The sequence below is a fragment of the Aedes aegypti genome, chromosome 1 (genome assembly GCF_002204515.2).
Source record: "Aedes aegypti strain LVP_AGWG chromosome 1, AaegL5.0 Primary Assembly, whole genome shotgun sequence".
Lineage (NCBI taxonomy): Eukaryota > Metazoa > Arthropoda > Insecta > Diptera > Culicidae > Aedes > Aedes aegypti.
The window spans coordinates 220,356,617-220,377,887 of NC_035107.1; the positions used below are offsets into that span (position 1 = coordinate 220,356,617).

Here is a 21,271-nt window from a genome sequence, read left to right on the forward strand (position 1 = left end):
TACTGATTTCATTACTATTGGCAATAATTTCGCTTACATTTTGATTGGGAATGGATCATTGAAATGTAGTTTTTGTCAGTGCTCATCGCATCAAAACAAAGGCGTCACTGTATATGGGATTTAACATTGTGACAGCATTGCTGTTCTGTCAAACACACAAGGCTACGGTGGCGCTATCTATGCTTCCATAGTGGCCGTTTTGGTTATTTTAATGATCCATTATACCTTTCTTTAAATCATCGGCAGTTCTTTGTTATAATGATTTAACGATTTGTTTGCATTACATTTGCTTATGTTTTCATAGAAGTTTTTTTTTATTTTTTGGACAAAAGGCTGTTCTTCCAAGAAAAAATGTATTGCTCATAATTATTGTCAATGATTTCGCTTATATTTTAATTAGGAATTTTACCTTCTTTAAATCATCGGTAGATCTTCGTAGTTATACTTAATGTAACAATTATTTGCATTACCCTTGCCTATATTTTCATATCAGATTTCTCCTTCTTTTTACCAAAGGCTGTTCTTCCATAATTATTGGAATGAAGGCGTTAAGAACGTATTATAAACGTTAATATAGTTTTATTCAAAACAGCACAAGGGTAATTAGAGATGCTATTCTCTTCCAGAAATAAGATTTCTACGTTTTGAACTGAACTCTGCACCGTTGCTTGCGTGAAGCCGTAAATCAAATGACTCGGCGTACACTCACGACAAAGAAGCTAACTGTTTCTCCGTTGTCAAAAGAATAAGCCAATATTTCGTGTTTGCAAAAAGCTGCAAGTAATTTGATTGCTTGAACTATGAAATAATTAACTAAGTGCGATTCTTTGGGAATCTAGGCAAACCGATCCTTCAGAAGGATGCGTAAGTCGTAAAACGGTTTCAGTCACTGTCAAAAGTTAATTACAAACGCAATGAGAAAAAAAGCTGTTGCCGCTAGTAGAGAAGTAAATGGTAGCTTACATTAAGGATTTTATTTCTTTCAGCTCTGACTGTTCTTGAACTGAATTATTCTTTTTCAAAAATAAGCTGTTCTTTGAAATTCAACTTGTATATCAGTTCAATTACATTCTAACTGTTACAGTTCCCTATTGTTTTAACTTTCAGCGAAACGGCATTTGGCCAAACGGCATTCGGCCAAATGGCGTTCGGCCAAATGACCCGGAACCCTTAGAGAAACTTTAGATTACCTTTTCGCAGAGCAAAGTAAGATTTTCTTGGAAAAGTTTACAATTCCTTTTTAGCATTAATGTAATATGTGTGGATTAAGACGTTGAGGCGCTTCTGGAGGAAATATTAGAAGAGTTTGAGAATTCCAAGAAGGGAATCACTGTTGCGTTCTTCGAGACTGTTCTTCGGCATGCCTGGAATTATACCTGAAAAAATAGCTGGGCCAAATGTCTGGAGGAACTTATTTTTACCAAATATAGCATAGTGGATCTTCATAGTTTTGCGTCTTATATAAATATTCGGTATACTCAGGTAGCGAAGATGACAAATGTGTTCGTTTAAGTATGAAATTTGTGAAATTATTTGTGAGGTAGTACATTGGCAAGTTACATAACTTTCATCTGAGTATGATTAGTGATTCAGGAATTTCTGAGCATTTACTCAGGTTTTACCATTTTATTTATTTATTTATTTTTATTCCTACGAATTTTGAAGCTCAAAAGTAAAACTCTCAAGTGCGCAATTTTATCATACCACCATGGGAATAGGCTTTTAAAATTTTATATGACGGATGTATTTGAGTAAAGTAAAACCTTTACTCGGTTTTTTTTATACGACATATAACATGCAAAATTAGTTTTTTTGTACAAATTGTATGTAGGGCTTATTCACAAATTTCATAACGCTGAAGGGGTGGCTGGGGGTCCTCACGATGTTACGACTCATACAAAACTTGTAGAATATTCATACAAAAATCGTGGGAAGAAAAAAAAGAAGGGGTGGGTGGGTGTCAAAATGGTAATTTTCAGCGTTATGAAATAAATGAATGAGCCCTTATTACGGTTCAAATCAACCAAATCAGTGTGGTCTGGATTTTTTTTCTAAAAACGACTGGAAGGTCAGGGAAAGTCAGGGAATTTTATTTTCATGATTGAGTCGACACCCTGATTGTATTTAGAACCGACCATTCACCAAAATTCGAGCAGCAGCTTTCTCCCGAACGGACAAAAATTTTTAGAAATATCAAATCGTCCATTTCGTTAATTATGATAACGTTGTTATTCTTGATTTCTTGATCGATCGAAAAAAATACAGCTTTTTCAGTTTTCAAAAACGTTGTTTTTTTAAGTTTTAAGTTATAAGTATTATGGCATAACGCAACTAGAGTTGTCATGTCTATTACGGATTAAGCCAGCCGACGGTGTTTTGAAAAAAAAAAAATAAAACCTGAAGGTCGTAGACACAAAAGTCAATTTGACAAATTGAGATTTGAAAAATAATGGAATCGTTCTGGTGGGCTTCGATCCCACGACTTCAAAAAATAGATCAAAATCCAGGCTACTATGTTTTTACAGTAAACAGGCAGTATTGCTCTGAAAATAATCGAATGATCATCTCAGCATGATTCAAACTATGTTATCAATAATAACAAGTTATCCTCACGTCCCAACAAAATGTGGTCTTCGGTAAAGTTGTAGCTGGGAAGAATTTACATGAGAAGAGTGTTCACTTTTCCATAGATTATTATTACGAGCAGTTAGAGGACTGAACCAAAAAGGTTTGCCTTTTCCATAGTAATTCCCATAAGGTACCGTGGGGTAAGTGGATACAGAAAAAATAATAGTCAACTTTCATTGTTATGTACAGCTAACGTGAATACTGCAATTCAAACTTTTTTTTGTGGATAACAAATGAGAGACTAATATTCTTCAAATCGTCATTTATTTCGATTTTTCTGATTGTTATGTATTGAGTATGAGGGACTTGAAAATTTGCGCCAAATGATCCACTTGCCCCAAAATGGTGGGGTAAGTGGATCACCAATAACAAACATCTGTTTTCAAAACAAATGTGGTTTAATTATGTATAGTACGAATGATAATATTCTCGTTCTTGTGATTAGTGCTAGTAATGTTACATTTTCATGCTTTGAAAAAAAAAATATCTTTATTTAATCAAAATATATGTACATACATATTTTTTACATTAGTTTACAATAATTCGAACAAAAAAAAATTGTAGCTAGAATAATTTAAAGAAAAGTCATCCATTTGTACACATAAGTTATAAAGAAGTATTGTAGGATTATTCTTAACAATGTTTTGTAAAAATATTCGTAGTTTAAAAATATTAGCTACATTTACTTTTGAATAACAAACTGAAATCCTTTTATTCTATTTATGAATATATTTGTATCATCTGTTCAGAACAATTAATATGGTAAAATAAGGTACGATTATATGCTTTCAATTGGAAAATTTGTATATTTTGCTCTTCTGCAACTTAGCTTAGATAAACCACGAAAAAGTTTCGTGTAAATTTTAAAATTATTACTCTTTTATACCAGAAAGGTTAAAAAAAACTTTTAGGTGGAAAAATTCAAATTTTCTTTGGTCAATTTGACAAATTCAAACTGGGAATGAATAAAATTAAGGGAAAACAACATTTGCGGATACTAAAACTTATTAAAATTATCGTGAGCAGTCTGCCAATAAATAATATTAATACTTTATCCACTTACCCCACCCCATTAAAAAGTAGGCGTAAGTATACCATGTCCAATATATCTGTATTTATTTATAAAAAAAATCACATTTTTTCATTGTGATTCATTCCTTTAGAACTGAAAGCCTCACCACGTGTAGAAAAAAACTAATAGTATTCGACTTTAGACAGAGATACAGTGGATTTTTGATTGATGGAAAACAATTTTAAAATTAATTAATTTTTGCAGCTAACAAGTTTGCTTGTGTTAATGTACGTGTAGTACCAGTTTTGCAATAGTATCAGTGTGTGCGTAAGAATATAACCTAAAACGAAGCAATGGTGCGAAAACATTCCACATATGCAAGTATTTATGCTTAATATTGACGAATGATCCACTTACCCCACTGATACACTTCTCCCAGTGTACCTTAATAGCTTTAAATGGCGTGCGCACAACCAATTTTTTTTCCAAATCACTTCAATTTCTTCATAATTGACAAAGTTTAAGCATAGAGGAGCAAAAACTTCAAAATTTGCATCAGTTTAGTACCGTCAAACGGGGTGACTTGCAACACTTTTCAACTTCAATCAACCAAAACCACGATCCAAACGTCATCTAAAAATTAAATTCCTCGTAGAACTTTGAATGGCCGGTCCGCCCACAGAATGGGATGACAGAAGATTGAATCGAATTATTTTGTCATATAAAAAGTCATCAAAAAGGTGAAATTTTTTAAATGTCCTTATGCGGGGTGACTTGCAACACTCAATGCTATTTTAGTTTTTGCCAACAAAATGTTGATATTTTTTGTTAGTCACACTTGTTAAGTGTATTTAAAGCATTGTCATGTATTTAAAGCATTCGAACCAGTACAAGACCATTTTGAATACCTTTTTGTAAGAAAATAATTGAGCTATTTTTGTATGGGAAAAAGAGGCGTTAAATCATCAAGGTCCAATATCTTAACTGAACAATATTTTTGACGAGTATTTGTAGTTGATTGATAAATTATTACTCTTTTAATTATAATGAAGACTTAACAAAAAGTATAAAACTCTAAATTGCTTAGAAATAAAGTGTTGCAAGTCACCCCGCATAGGTACATTTATATAAACATGATTTTTATTAAAAAGTTACTGCTATAATTTCGTAAAATAAAATTTGTCATATTATCACTTATTAGTTATAGAAACATCATGTAAATTATTACTTTTGTAAATTAAATCTATCTAATGTTTTCAGGTCACGATTTTGAACCTCCATCAAGTATCAGTTCTAGACATTCAAAAGAATTATATTGAATGTATAAACATATTTATCATAACAGCTTTAATCGTGGCCGTTACTTGAATTGTGACTCACACATATTGAAGCACCGATTTAAAACAAATTTTCTTTTGAAATTTGGGTTTTATAGTGAAATTTAGTTGTAAATTACAATGTGTTGCAAGTCACCCCGCCGTTGCAAGTCACCCCGTTTTGACGGTATGTCGTTTATTTATTCGGTCTAGTGTAGAGAGTCGACGGTATTAACAAAAAAAACCTTAAAATATGAGACAAGGTTGGGCCTGGGATTGAACCCACGACCTCCTGCTTCGAATGCAGAAGCTATAGCGATTAGACTGATTATTTATATGCCAAACTAAATAGTTTACGAAGCGCAAGATAAAAAAAAATTGCTATAGCAAGGCATTATACTGCCAAATACGGTAATAGCTTTTTCGTTAGAGGTGTTTCTATTTGGAATTCTTTACCAAACGATTTAACGCTAATAAATTCGGGGTCAGTTTTTAGAAAGAAATGTATAGAGCACTTTAGGTAGTTGAAGATAAATTAAAGGCAAGTTAAAGTACAATGAAACATGAAATAGCGGCACTTCTTCTATAGAATTTACACTGTAACACTTGAAAAGACGGTTGTCTTAAGTTACTTATTGATAAATAAATGAATGAATGAATGAAAGACTACCTACCCCTCCTTGTTTATGCGAAACGGCTATATACGGAACGGGTGAGATTTTAGCTAAAAAAATATCCGGAAGCTAAAAGCTAAAATACATCCGGAAGCAGTCGACGGCAAATTTGGTCTAGCTTCAGGAACATACTTGGCCATGCAAATTGGCCACAGGAAACCGGAGATGTTCCGGATTTCCCGATGCCATGTCCAAATGGCATTTTTTCTGTCGCTTGTATTTTTGTGCGGTGTAAAGATTTATAGATATTTAAAATTTTCCTAGAAACTAAACTAATAGGAAGTTGAATGCCGGTGGACGCATTAGGATTCGTTGGAATTTTCAGAAATATGATTATTTCCGTAGAACTGGTTCCGAAAAATAGGGTCATCAACTCCGGTGTCCGGTAGCCAATTTACAAATAAGTTCCTGAGACTAGACTAAATTTGCCGTCGACTGCTTCCGGATGCATCCAATTTAATCAATTTGTCATAGAGTTATGAGCATTCGAATTCAGTAAAAAATTTGCCTATCTTAATCATTTTGCCTATCCCCTGTTTATGGCACGAAATCAATTGTTCGAGATACAGACGAAGTATCAACATGGTTACAGGTAGATTCAGAGGCTGATAACTTACTGCTGTTGTTGAGATTGATTCCAATGCATTTTTATTTGAATTGTGGATTATGTCATAAATAAAATTGAACTTAAAAATGACGCACGAACATGAAAAAAATATCTTGTAGAAAAAGTTGATTTGTTCGGTTTGCAAACAAATCGATCTCTTGTCGTTTTATCTTTTTTCTTCGATCTCGAAGTCTCGTGGAGACACTCAAGGTTCTACACGCATCCTGCAAAGCAAACGCTTGGAAACGACTGTTGCCCATTTCCCACAAACGGCAATCATCCGGTCCGTTGAGCACCCAATCAAATCGCGACCAGTCTGTCTCGTGACCCGATGACAAACCGGAGATATGTAATTGAATCAAAGCTATTTCCCCTTTCCATCTCCCAAAAAAAACGAAGTTCGCAGCAGTGCGGGGTGATTATCGCGACACCAATGCGACATCGCGAAGGACAGGCCGGCGATGACGACAGCTCCAAAGTCTTCTGACCCAGTGAGCAGATAGGGTGGGTGTATCAGTATTTGTCACCATTAGGATTTTTTTAATACGTTCAAAGGCTGAATACTTTCAACGTGTTTCAAACAAAAGTTTGATCATGTTTTGCATGAAAAATATGACAACTGGTCAAAATCTTTGTTCTTGTATTGAAAATCTGGGTGGCGAATACTGGATCACCCGTACTAATATTCGCCATGTTTTTAATTCCGGTCCTTGAATTCGCCACCTAAATTAATTTCTTACAAGAGATGACGAATTATGGAACACCATAGCGAAATAAGGTACAAAGAACACACATTTAAAGAAAATATATTTTTCTATTTTCTCAGCGAGTTTTGAGATTTCTAAGAAAGTTACCTCATTATTTTAAAGTGATTAATTGAACACCAATCGATTTATGCTTATATGTATCTTAAGACGGTATAAAATTCGGAGTGACGAATGCCGGTGCATCTACCCTAGATCGCCGCCGGCCCAGCTGATGGGAGAGCAGACACGCGTGCCTCTTATGTAACGACTGACGACTGTCGGACGTTTGAGTCTTATTATTGCATTTTGTATACATTTATCCGTCAGTTGCCAAATTGGGAACTTCGCTTGATTGGAGCATGCCGGTTTTCGGATACTGCTGCGACTAATCCAATATACTTGTTAGGGTGGGTCCTTGCTTGAAGAATACGTTAATATATTTCATATCAAGAGCAAATCATTTATTGGTCTGAGTATAAGCTAGCTATCGTTTTTTTAATATTAATTGAGATCTTTTAATGTTAATATAAAGTTTAATAAACAAGAGAACTAACAAAAAAAAATCTATCATTTTTATACGGAATGGGGACAGTTGTTGCTCCCCAGTTTTACAGTCACTTCACAAGTAATAATATACCACTTTAATTCATTCTACGTGCTAATATAGTGCTAATATAGAGCTGAAGTGCGCTATGTTAGCCGTATAATAGTACTATTAGTTTCAAAGGCTAGTGGCCAGTTGTCATTGGGTAGGTACAGCAAACTGAATTTAAAAATCAGTTTTTCTATTAAATAAGAGCAAAATGACTCACCCTAATACATTTGCAAATATAAATATGAATAGTATGGTAGGATACGACTACCAGTTTTCGATTGTGTCGTAAGCTTTTTGGCAGACCTAGTCTAGGGGTAAGACCCGGCTGCAAGTAGGTGATCGTCCCCTAATCCATTCACACGATATCGTGCGAAGCGAAAGAGTTCAGCTCGGTTTTGACGGGCGGTCGTTAATGATTATTGATGCGACAGACATATTTTCGGCGGTTGAGTTGGGGTAGTCATGTTGATGGGAAACGAAGGAGGATGGATTGGAGCCAAACAGCTCTAAGATAGCTAATTGTGCGGTCTTCTTCATATCTCGATGGCAAACTAAAATGGCTAGTCAAATTTAATTAAAAATTAATTCTCGCTTAACTTAACTAGTGTACCTATGCAACAATGAGAGATTCTCTAATCTCTCGCTCTCTTTTGATTAAAGCAATGCAATCTAAAGCTTTTGGGTAAATTTTCACTATAGATAGAAAGACAATGTTCTTGTCTAGCGATCATACAAAAACTTGGTTATTGACTGAAGCAGACTATGGACATGCCCTATATCAACTGCAGCGAATTGCAGTAGACAGGATGTCCCGGGCCCGATCCATCCGACAAGCCAATCGGGCCCTCTGTCACCATAGTAGATGGTGTCCCCATCCATGTCCTGTACTAATGAGAAAATGAACAAAGAAATAGCCTCTCAATTTCAAATAGGCCCATTGAAAAGTTACGTGAGATTTCTCAGTCTTAACCATTCAACAGAGGCGTCCCGTGAGGAATTTGATTACCTGTGCACTGACTCGCACAAACCGTTTATTTTGAATTATGAATACGAATTTTTCAATTGATTTTTTAAAATGTATTTCAGCTTAAAATGTAATTTCTTATTATTAACACCTTAAAATGTAATTTCCAATACTGTATGCAATCTTGAAGTGTCTGGAAGCTATTATATTTGTTGCTCATTGAACGTATTTTTTGTTTATTTTCTTCGTTTCAATCACTAATTGTAAGTTTTAAGAATTTTGGATGATTCCAATATACAATGTTTAGGGACAAGAAAAATTCTCAAATTTTCGCTGATATCAAGGCGATGAAAGAAAAATTTTGCGTATTAATCGCGGTCCCATAGTTTGATAATATTAGACATAAAAATGTATATTTACAGTAAAAATGACCTTTATATGCGTAGATTTCAAGCATTTTTCGTATTTTGCGAACTGAGATAATAAGTTTAATATCATATTATCAATACAAAATTTAAAGCAAGAAGAAAGACGTTTAACTTGAAACTAAACGATTAGCACATTTTTTTATATGAAACTCGGCTTACAAATAAATAAACCATTCTTATGAGCAAAAATATGAACTTTTCTGAGATTATCATATAAACCTTCAGAATTCAACAATAACGCGTAAATTATTTTCCAAGTTTCGCGATGAAGGATAAATTCCGTGGATTTTGTGGCTTTCACGAAATTCCGAATCTCCATTATTCCTAACGTTGTTATTCTATATAATAATTCTTATTATTTACAGCTTGTCAATTGTATCACGATATCTTAGCTTTTCACCGATGTCCAGCGCTGGTACATCTCTTTGTATACTTTTGTTGATACATCAAAGCTTTTAAGTGAAATGATGACTGACTGTTGAACGCTGAAACCCGCTTTACGCCCACCGCAATTTATCAGTTGTCGGTCTATTGAGCAAGAAAAACTATATTCACACATAGTTTATAAATCAATTCGAAGTCACATAAATTTTGTGTATTCAATAAGATAAAACATAATCAATTTGGCCAATATGTTTATAACATCTAGTTTTGGTTCCAATCAATATTGCGCCTACTATCGCGCGACACCTGGAAGCTCCATGCAACATTCATACACACAAAGCATGTATGGCGTTGACGCTTTGTCTTCCAACAGCAGACGTCGTGACGCCAGTTGCGCGCGCTTTCTCAATTCTTGCAAACCAATGCGAGCGTCATGGGCAATTTCTCTCTCGGGTGCACAAATTGGAGTGAACCAGATTTTACCTATACAACGCCACTGTTGCTCTAGAAATGCCAACACAAATGCACATTCCTGCTGTGTCCATACACGCTATTTTCGTGCACAAGAAAGAGTGCACGGCTGAACCTGAAATGAACATTCTCTGCAATACGATGGAGACGCATGGCAGTTTGTCTTGTTTGCTTGGCTGTTTTCGCTTGCTGGTTGAGCAAGACCATGGGGGGGAGAATCAAACGGTTTGTTCACTGAGGGCGATGCACCAATTGAAGGTGAAGAAATCAAACAACATTTTCAAACAACTACACATTATGAATGTTAGAAGTATTGAGAATTATAATATATATTTAATTTGTTAGTTAGAAATCTTTGACTGTGCAGTGCACCAAGTGCACCTTAGGACGAGACGCCACTGCCATTCAATTTAACTAAGACGCGCAACCTATTTCTCGTATCATTTTGCGCTAAGATCGGAGAAGCTAGATAACATCAAACTCTTCTTACTTCTGCTTGTCATCGTAGTCTGGTTTTGCGAAGATACGATGAAATTCCAAATGAGAAGCGAAAGCCGGTGTGAAGGTGTTCGGTCGCATTGCGCCTTTGCCAGCAGACTTGTTTACAAATTAGTCGACGACTGTAGTTGCTGACGCGGTGCACACACCCTTATTTTCACTCACTTTAGGATTTGTACTTGATTGGGAGGCAAAATGCTGTCCAGTTGCGACGTAATATATACATACTAATTTTAATTAGAACAAGGGCTGTGAAGCTGAGTCTAGTCATATTTTAGCTTGAAAATCTAGCATTTGAACCCGGGATCTTTTTTCTACATGAAACTTAGAAGTTATAATTAAGTATGTTATTTCGAATCGCGGATTTAAATTTTTGCGGATATATTCGTTTCGAAAAATGTTTCAGAAGCTAGGGGTGAGAAAACTATTCACCTTGTGCTTACCTAATCAGCGGCCATCTGGAAACGATTACTGAATGTACCCCTAGGGGTCATTTTATAAAACTCAAGGAATAGTGTCTTGCGATGGCTCTTAAACCAAAAAACCATAGCTGGATTAACAGAAAATACTGGCCACACCTGGACAGCCCAGAATAGATCGATTCCTACATGGCTTCAAAGGAACACTCTTAGAATTTAATTCACTGGTATCGTTTCGAGCTTATTGTGGTTTTAGACCGAGGTTTCACTGTTTTTCCATGGTATAAAGACTGAAAAATATCATCACAAAATATTCAGAAACTGAATGAATCGCAGATTTTGAAAATTTGGAATTACCCTGTTTCCCCGAAAAGTTCTTAGCAACCATAATTGAAAAAAAAAACCCGAAGTTCATAGACACAAGCGTTAATTTGAACAAATTGAGATGCAAAATTATGAAAAATAATAGAATCGTTCTGGTAGGCTTCAACCCCACGACTCCCCAGTACGCTAGACAGGGCACAATTGTCATAGCTTCATACATTTCTCCCGTAGCAATTCAAAAGGGCCAACCCTCAGATCGTTGATTCTGGGAAAATTCGATGTGAATATCGTTAACCAAATTTTCAGTTCCTTTTACCCAGTAGTCAAATCAATGAATATGATTTCTTGCTCGTTGAGTGTCGATTCACTATTACTACACTTTAATAATCGATTTTGTACTGAAAACTGCCAAAAATCTGATATGCTCCCTTCTTAAGGCTAAGATGCATCGAAATGTTGACTCGAGAATGACCATGTATCTCCTTCTTATCATTGCTTATCGTTCTACCTAGTTCATCATCCTATCTCTGCAAATTTTCTGGCAAACGGATCTCACTCGGGGTAAAAGCATTAGGGGAAACGGGTTTTTCGGGGAAAAGTAGCACAATCGTTTGACGACACCTTTTTGCGATTGCCCGACATTTCCCCGAATGCAATTTCCCTGAATGACGTTTTCCCGAATGAACTACTTCCCTGAAATAAAAAACTGTAATGTACTCTACATCCTACTAGAAGCTTTTCATGATTCTGCCGCCCAAAAAGTTTTCTACGTGCTAACTGATGTACGTTTATATGAGAGGTTTAATTTGCTCTAAAATCCATGTGTATGAAGTAACTGTAGTTTAATAGGATGTGCCACGCACATTAAACTCAAAATAACGTTATAAAATGAGATGATTTAAAGATTTCCGGCGGCAAGATATTGAGCCAATTCAGAGGAGATCCTATGAAATATCATTTTTATCCTTGAAAAAATTCTAGAAAGGCACTTGAGGATTCATTTATAAATTTCCATTAAGATTCATATCAACTTCTTGAATTGTAACGGGAATTCAGGCTATAACGGACAGGTAATAGAGTCCTGAAGCCCTGTCCCAATTTTAGTACCAAACGCTTAAGTTTAGGCCAGAAACTCAATGATTCGTTAGTTTAAGCAAGAAGAACATTTTTCTTACTTTTTTTTAGATTTTGCCTTACCCCTTGGTTAAAACTCAAATTTTGGGTATATTTAATTTTTCGTGTGCCTTCCGAAATTTCAGATACAGAGCTGTCAGATGATTTGATAGAAAATCTGTATCCACCAGGTTAGAAAATCTGTGTCTCATACAAAAATCAGTGTTTCATGTAATTTGAATCTGTGTCATAATAAAAAAAAAATATCTCTGTAATACAAATACATCAGTATTTATGACAGCACTGGGCCGATAGGAACAACCCCAGTGTTAAAACTAAAACCCTGTGGCATTTTTGTCGACAAAGTGAACGTCAAACATGATCAAAAGTGTCAAAGTGCATATTTGGAACCATTTTTTTTTTAATAAAAATTTAAATATGTTATAGCCGTTATTTGAGTTGGAAAAACTGCTAAAGTATTTGCCAGACCACGCTCTAAACTAAAAACAAGAATTCTTTAAACATTTTAAGACACGAGGTGCTTTGGAAAATCACTTAAAAGTTAAGTAGTGGATAATCAATAAAACTTAAAATAGGTTTTATAAAAGAATCTTCGCTGTTTTTTTTTTTTTAATTCTTAGCAGATTCTAAGCGGTTGGTGGAAAGCTAATCCTGAAAGATTTTCATTCAATTTTCTAGGGAGATTTAGGAGGTTTTACTGCTGAAAGCAGGTTAAGGTTGCTGGAAAGATGCTTTTATGGATTTATGTAATTTTTTTAGTAAGCTTCATAGTGAGCATGAGCATAGATGACCATACAATTCGTAGTTGCTACTCCGTGATTGACCAGAATAATCGAAATTGTACAGGGAACCAACAGATGTAGCTTGGAAGTAGCATACCATCTTACGGTCATCGGGGAAGGGAAGGAATGTTAGTGTGACATCCCATGTTACTAAAGACCGAGTATACCTCGGCATCTTCATGGTTGTCAGGGGAAGGAGTTTTGTCAGTGGGAGGGCTTAAAAGCTACATTATCAGGATTCACCTTGGTAAGTGATGCGATTTATGTAACCTCTGTTTAAAAAGTTATCTATAAATGCGTCGACCTTTCTTAGCCGAGTGGTTAGAGTCTGCGGCTACAAAGCAAAGCCATGCTGAAGGTGTCTGGGTTTGATTCCCGGTCGGGTAAGAATCTTTTCGTAATGGAAATTTCCTTGACTTCCCTGGGCATAATGTATCATCGAATTCGAAAAATGGCAACTTAGGCAAAGAAAGCTCTCAGTTAATAACTGTGGAAGTGCTGATAAGAACACAGAGCTGAGTAGCCGGCTCTGTCCCAGTGGGGACGTTAATGCCAAGAAGAAGAAGAAATGCGTCGACATTTTAAACATCGAACTATTCAAAGGTTTGAATGTCGAAATTATGTAAAACATGAATAAGCGCGTATATCAACACTTTAAGTTTTGAACCATCCAAAGTTTGTTCAACAAGTACATACAAAATACATGTCATGGTACAAATGTGTTATTAAAAGCATGAAACGAGCTCATCAGTTGGTAATCCATCCTCGACTGAACAGTCACAACCTCAGTGTCAACACGCTTAAGCAGGGATACCAAATCACTCCGATGGCGCGCAAATGAAGTGCTAACTAAAAAAACGCTCAGGACACGCGAAAAATGACTCGGACAGCTTGGGCCTTCGAAAAGCACTCAGTAACCATCTTTTTATGTTTTGGTTAAAAACAATTTTGTCAAAAGTCATTTAGTTAAAAACGTCATCTAACCGCAAATAAGGTGAGCATGCCAGTAGTTAGTACTCAATATGCTAATGATCACTGCTTAGATGGGAACTAATTGGCTGTTTTTTTTTAAATCCTTATTTGGAATTGATCAAAAGTTTCAAGAATGTTGGATCAAAATATTAGAATTTTTGTAATCGCTTTTACAAAGAGAAGAAATAGCATATAATTATCTGATAAAATCTGGTCCATGTTTAAGTAGCTATATTATTTTTATTATTTTTTTATCTATGAAAAACAGCCTCCAGGGAAAAAAAAGGAAATTTGCTGTTGAATTCATTGGCAGCTGCAAGCAAAAAATATAAACACAAATAAACTTCAAACTTCAAACTTACTTATGAATTACCAACTTATTTGATGCCAATGATTATTAGATCAGTAACATAGAGAAGAACAACTTGTGTTCATAAATATGAAAACAAGCAACTTTTACGTTATAAATTTAGGTTGCAGAAAAAATACTAGAACATCTGCTTTATGTTTTATGAACCACAAACTACTAATGCGGAGTTAATGATCGACTAATAGCCTCTACAAGATGTGCACTCAGATGCTTTCCAAACAAACTAATCGGTTCATTTATTGTCTTGACGTTCTTATGCAGTGAAGATTATGATGTCTCTTCAAATTTTTGGGTCACGTTTTTGAATCCTGCAAACTATGTTTAACCCGTAAGGCTTATTAAAAATTGCAATCGTTTTTTTCTTTGTTAAATGCTTTGCGAATTTCTGGCTGAAGATATTAAGCACATTTAAAGGAGTTTTTAGGAAAGATCGTTGAGAAATTTGACAAGTGTTTAAGTATTTAGGGATTTCTGGTAAGGTTCTTGATAAGATGCTCTATGAATTTTTATTAAGATTAATGGCACATTTTTTATAACACCCTTTCAGAAATTCTAAATGGAACCGAGGCGATAATTGAACATTTACTTTGGATAATCAATCAATCAATAGGGGGCCGAGTGGTTAGAGTCCGCGGCTACAAAGCAAAGCCATGCTGAAGGTGTCTGGGTTCGAATCCCGGTCGGTCCAGAATCTTTTCGTAATGGAAACTTCCTTGACTTTCCTGGGCATAGAGTATCATCGTACCTACCACACGATATACGAATGCAAAAATGGCAACTTTGGCAAAGAAAGCTCTCAGTTAATAACTGTGGAAGTGCTCATAAGAACACTAAGCTGAGAAGCAGGCTCTGTCCCAGTGAGGACGTTATGTCAAGAAGAAGAAGAATCAATCAAATGCTGCACTGCAAAGAATGCACTAATTGCAAATACGTTTTTAGTAGATTCTAAAAAAGATTTTTGTTGGATTTTTCTTGAAATTTCGAGCAAATTCCTAGTGGTTGGTAAAAAGCTAAGGTAAAACATTTTTGGAAATTTCTAGGTAGATGGAGATCCAAATGGTTTTCCATCCAATCGAATTTTCGGACACATTAATTGAAAATGGATTTTTAGCGGATTCATGGAGGAAATCATACGGATTCTTGAAGACGCTTTGTTTGGATTACTAGCTTGACTAATGGTAACGAAATTTAGTCTGGATTTCTTAGATTTACAGCGAATTCTTCTTGTGAGATCTTTAATGAAATCATGGAGAGTTTTTTGATGAATGAATAAATGGTTAAGTTCTGTAGGTATTCTTGGACAGATTTTTGTTTATTTCTTGACGACATTCTTGGCAAAATCTTCAATGTATTCCTAGAAAGATGCTTGTTTGGAGTTATGCAATTATTTTTCGCAAGCAAGCAATCAAATGTTTTTTGGCAAAATTTCGTTTCTGTCATAAAGATATCTTTTTGGATCTAAAGAGAGTTGCATCAGATCAAGAATATTTCCAGGAATCAGCTACCCAGACAACCAAAATGTACGTATAACGAAATCACCTGGAGGCTTTATATGTGCAAAATTTCACTTATAAGATGTCGCGAAAAGGCCTTCTACGTACAAAAGTGGAGGCGATATGCGCGCATATATTATGTGATGAATAATAACATACAATGCGAGTGTATAAATATTCTACCGAATCAACCTGTGATCTTATGCGACTTAACTTATGATAACAAATGTTGATTTGACAGCTGCTACGGATTGATGCGATTTACTTTGTACGAGTGTACGAGACGAAACAAAATGTATAAATGAACTCAGAAAAGAAGTGTTTTATGCGAGGAAACTCATCAAACGGACGAGATTATCCACGGTGTTTTGCGGGTTTGATGTAATTAGTATGAATAAACGAGTTGTAACGTGAACTTTCATGCGATTTCTGGTTGTCTAGGTATTGAGCATGTCTCACGCAAAACTTTGAAGACATTCTTTTTAGTAGATAAGTTATTATAACATTGATATTATTATTCAGCCATTCCATGAAAAACCGATCTAGTGGTTCACCGAATTCCGTGAAAATTTGCTATTTTGTTTCTTATCCGAAATAAGGATACATGTGGAGTGCTTCGTGAGGCCCAAGCAGGACGGTTCGGTTTTACGTCGCCCGATCGATTTTGCTCACGATTTCGCGCGTTTTCGTCGCCGGAGAATTTTTTTTCCCTGTTTTGGAGCGTCTTGCTGGGTAGTGCTTCGCGAGGCCCAAGCAGGACAGTTCGGTTTTGCGTCGTCCGTTAGATTTTGCTCACAATTTCACGCGTTTTCGTCGCCGGAGAATTTTTTTTTCTGTTTGGAGCGTCTTGCTGGGTAGTGCTTCGTGAAGCCCAAGCAGGACAGTTCGGTTTTGCGTCGTCCGATAGATTTTGCTCACGGTTTCGCGCGTGTTTTCGTCGCCGGAGAATTTTTTTTCCCTGTTCTGGAGCGTCTTGCTGGATAGGTATTTGGGAAGGCCCAAGCAAGACGGTTTGTTTTCGGAACGTCAAGAAGTTTTGCTGTCAGTGTCAGTTTTGTGTTCAGTCGAGAATGGATTACCAACTGGTGAGTTCGTTTCATGCTTATGATAACACATTTTTTCTTGAAAGCGGAACTTTTATGTAATATTAAAACAAACTTTGTATGGTTCGTCACTATAAGTGTCGGCATTATGCTATTTTCTTATACAATTTCAATATACATATATTTTTCTCTTTTTGACATTATTAAAAATTATCTTTTGAATTGTTCGACATTGTGAATGTTGACGTATTTTTTAAAACTTCTACCATATCGAGACAAAATGCACAGTAATACTCATATGTCATTTTCAAACAAACTATGTATGGTTCGTCACTACAAGTGTCGGCATTATTCCTGTTTCATATAATTTAAAATATATACATGTAATTTTCAGTTTTCGACATTAATAAAAACGTCTTTTGAATTGTTCGACATTATAGATGTTGACCTATTTTTTAAAGCTTCTACCAAAAGCTTCTCGAGACAAAAATACAAAACTAGCTTTAAATATAAGTCGTATATTTCCCCCTTGTCCATGGATCGCATCACCGGCCAGAGGTGACTCCCAGATCTTTTCCTCCCTCACTAATAAACACCCTTCCCGTGGTGATTGTGGAGATGCAGAGGTATTCTCGGTCTCTAGAAGCAACAATCATTACACCCTAACATTCCTTCCCCATCCCAACTGACTGTAAGGACTTGGCCGGCGCCGTTATTGATCAATAATATTAGATCTGCTAAAATTGCACTTCGAGAGTAAGCGGAAACTCCCATCCCTTATTCATTTGGATCGTAGTGCAATTCTTACCAGTTCCGATCAATCACGGAGTAGCAACCATTGACATGTACAGTCAGTCTATGCTATGCTATGCATGCTATCCGAAATAAGGATACACGTGTTTTTGATTTTTTTTTTATTAGGGTGACCATTTCCAAAAATGGGGTGACCAGAACATTCGTGATTTTGCATAATTTTATTAAAAAAAATCATAACTTTTGAACCGCTTGACCGATCTTCAATTTTCTTGAAAGCATGAAAGGCATGAAAGCTAAAGATTTTTACTTTTCAAGTAAAATATAAAATTTCACAAAAAAGGTTTTTTACAAAAAAAAAATTAATGATTTCCTTTTTTTCGTGTTTTAAAGGCCTCGGCGCCAAAGGAACTATTACTGTTCTCATTTTTTCTTGAAAGTTCATTAAATTTTACGTTTACTGTCAAATTTTCAGTGATGTATGTTTTTTATTTTTTGAAATGTATTTTTTTGCAAATAAAAATCAGTCATTTTTCATCGGCACACACTCTAGATCTCAGCGGAATAGATTTTTTATTCTGAACAAAATCATAACTTTTGAACAGCTCAACCGATTTGCAATCTTTTTTTTTATAGAATAACAGCTTAAGACTACAACTTTTCAGAAAAAATATAAAACTCTGAAAAAAAAATTTACATAAAAAATTACATGAAATATGTATATATTTAATTCTAGTTTTTTATATTTATTTCTAGTTTTTTTTATATTAAATTCTAGTTTTTTAAGAAATTTTTATATATTTTTATGTAATTTTTTTTTTAGATTTTGCCATCGCCCGTTTTTTGGCCATTTCGATAGATTATTTCTACAAAGGAATACTAAAATCCAATGCGATTTTTTGACAACAAATTTGATTTGATATATCTAGCTAGCTTAGCTTAGCTTAGACTGACTACACATATCAATGGTTGCTATTCCGTGATTGACCGAAGTCAGTGAAAATGTACAAAGAATCAACTAGAAGTTCGGCAGGGATTGGCCATAATCTTCTTCAGTGTGCATAGATCAGTGCCTCTATTTATACATGGTCAATAACGGCGCCGGTCACGTCCTTGCAGTCAGGTGGGATTGGGGGAAGGAATGTTAGTGTGTAACCTTTGCTATTTGGAGACCGTGTTTGCCTCTGCATCTCCACAAAGGTTACTGGGAGGGATGTTTGTTAATGGGGAGGATCGTTGGGTCACAGGATTCACTTTGATAAGTGATTAGACCATGATAAATAATTATTTGTGAGATATAAACATGCTTATATGTAAATATAATATTTTCATTTGATATGAACAATATCTATGTAGAGAAAAATTATGCCGACACTTGAGGTGACGAACCTTTCAAAGTTTGTTGAATAAAGTGAACCTTTCGTAAGTCTACACGTGTAGTGTCGAACCATTCAATGTTTTTTTTAATTACAAAAATAAAAGTAAAAAGAAAAAAGAGTCTTGAAAAAAAAAATTGGACATACATAATTTATAAATCAGAGTTTATGTCGACACTCACAGTGACGAACCTTTCAAAGTTTGTTGAAAAATCATATTTACGTCTCACCGTTGTAACGATTAAAGGTGCAGTCATACATATTTTATAGATTAGAAATAGTAGCATGAAACGAGCTCACCAATTGATCCGTCATCCTTGAGCAGCAACAATCCACTCTCAGCTTCACTCGTTTGCTCGGCTATATAAAAGCTCTCAGAGAAAATAGGCACGCGCCCCGAGAGTGAAAACAACTGACGACTGCTCAGGCTTTCTTGACGCACTGCCCAGGAGCAAGCGTCAACGTCGAAAGATCAAAAAGAACTAATCGAACGCGGCACTTTTTCACTTTACTCGACCGATGCGCGACATGTTTGATCTTGCCCCCATCGCCAGCCCCCGCAAGAGCAAGCGTCAAGGTCGAAGGATCAAACACAACCAAGCGATCGCGGTTTTTTTTCAGTTTCACTCGACCGACTCGCGACATGTTTGATCCTGCCCTCATCGCCGGCCCCCGCAGGAGCAAGCGTCAAGGTCAAAGGATCAAACACAACTAACTCGCAAATTTGATTTGATATATCTAAAAAATCAAAAAGTGGGTCTAGGAGTAACTGCATCAAAGTTTAAATTCTAACTCTCCATGAATGTTTGCTTAGAACATCTTTACTGTTGGTCTTTTAGATTTTTCAAGTCGACATTTAGAGATTTTGTATGACAAAACGAAAAAGTTGGAAATGTTGAGCCTTAAGTTCTGCATTATTTATTACTAGTGGTCCCGACAAACTTTGTCTTGCCATCCAGTAGGCTGTTGAAAAACACCACGAAACGTCCTATACAAAAACAATGTGTAAGTTCTCTGTATTTTTTAACTTTCCCTGTGAATGTTCTGAGCGCTTATACACACATACACATCGCACATACACACGACGAACTCAAATGTGAAGAATCATGAAAATCGGTTGGCCCGTTCTCGAGCCATTTCGTGACATACAAACACCATTCCATTTTTATTTAAATGTATAGATTTTTCTAAAAGTGATAGCAGCTTGAGATTTAATGAAATCCTTCTAAGAGCTAGTGATTGGATTTCAGTAATCTACTCTGTTTGATTCAATGGAACTGCAATCCCGACTAAAGGTACATAACAAAATTATATCAGCACATGTTATTATGTTATAAGGTTTTTTCGAACATAGGTTGTTATAAACTTGATGCAGGATGTTGTTAAAATAACTAAAATTATAACAAAAAGTGTATGAATAGTAACATAAACATAACAAAATGTGTTTTAATTATATTAAAAACATATCAAACCAAGTTATAATGTTTGATACAAAGTATCAACATTATAATATGTAATCATTTTTTCAGATTTTCGAACCCACCACTTTCGTGGTCTTTTGCCTGTACACTAATTTAAAAAAATATATGGTCCATCCAAAGTCATTAACCAAAACCACCCACTATCGCTCTTTATGGTCACGTGGTTTATGGATGACCCACTTAGTTGTGATTAAATATAATCGACTTTCAAGAAGCGTCGATGTACCGTAAAACGGGGTGAATAGAAACAAAGCGACCTACAGTTAGAAATGCGACTATTATGTAATAATAAACTTTAAAAACCTCATGAAATATATTTTTTTCCATTAGTTCAATAGCAACAGAGTATGGATAGACTATTTTCAGATTAAAAATTTTGCTATATTTTCCATTATAAAATTGAGAAGAAAATATTGAAATCTCAACCTTTTTTGACAGCTTAAAACATCCGCCATTTTTTGCCCATTTCTAACATGATCAAATATTGAAAATGTAAAAAAAAATATTTTTTTCTACACTAGGTAAAAACGTTGGGATATTTTTTGAGATGTACAAAGAGTTTATTTTTCATTTAAAATGTAAAAGAGTATGGATATTTACTGAACAGTGTTCCTATTCGCTCCATCGCGGGTTGAATGGAAACATACAACATTTTCATAAATCTTTGTATGATATAATTTTTATTTTTTAACAGCAATTGGGGTCTCAGCAAAGGAAGACGTGATCCGTATTTGGGACTAATAAAATTGTTTTTTTTTTATCCACACGGTTTAAGTTTTACACATTCAAACGTGTCGGAGA

At 35.3% G+C, this 21,271-nt stretch overlaps 1 protein-coding gene across 12 annotated transcripts in view; it reads left to right on the forward strand.

Annotated features, from left to right (window-relative positions):
• LOC5579206 (protein phosphatase PP2A 55 kDa regulatory subunit) overlaps positions 1-21,271 on the forward strand; it is a 178,625-nt gene that overhangs the window by 140,563 nt on the left and 16,791 nt on the right. The gene's annotated exons all lie outside the window — the stretch shown is intronic.